We start from the raw sequence: 621 nt of genomic DNA on the forward strand, positions 1-621 counted from the left end.
GTTCCCCGTTATATATACCAGTAGATGCATTTTACGAGAAACCTTTCAAATCTGATCAGCAAGCACGTCTAGGCATATTCTGTACAAGCACATCTACATTTTAGGCGATGGCCTTGAGAGTTGTAACGCCAGCTAACTCACAAACTCAATTGATCACAAAATCAGTTCTGTGAAGTATCGTAGCTACGTTATAAAATACTTTAAATTGCTTTTTCTATCTATTAGCTTTATTTCAAAATAATCAAAATTTGCTTGATTACACTTTTTTCTAAGAATAACTTGTTTGGGTTTACAATGGACAAAATTGCTTTGGTCTCTCAATTCTCTTGTGATTTATCTACAAGTTACAAAATCCATCCAAATTATATTTCATCTGTCTCTGATCAATTAACAAATAATGACATTTGACACTTAGCAAAAGGCAACTGCACCACACAGTAATCATTGACTAATTAAAACACTTTTGAAGTCATGAATCATAATCGATATTGCTTATTGAAATGATGGTTATCAATTACCTTTTGAGGCTATACTCATGATAAACAACTTTTATAAACTATAATCATAATGAAAAAGCTGTTTAAACTACTGAATAATTAGGGAACACAGCCATTTCCTTCC

This window comes from Palaemon carinicauda, unplaced genomic scaffold, assembly GCF_036898095.1.
Source record: "Palaemon carinicauda isolate YSFRI2023 unplaced genomic scaffold, ASM3689809v2 scaffold256, whole genome shotgun sequence".
In the NCBI taxonomy this organism is placed as follows: Eukaryota; Metazoa; Arthropoda; class Malacostraca; order Decapoda; family Palaemonidae; genus Palaemon; species Palaemon carinicauda.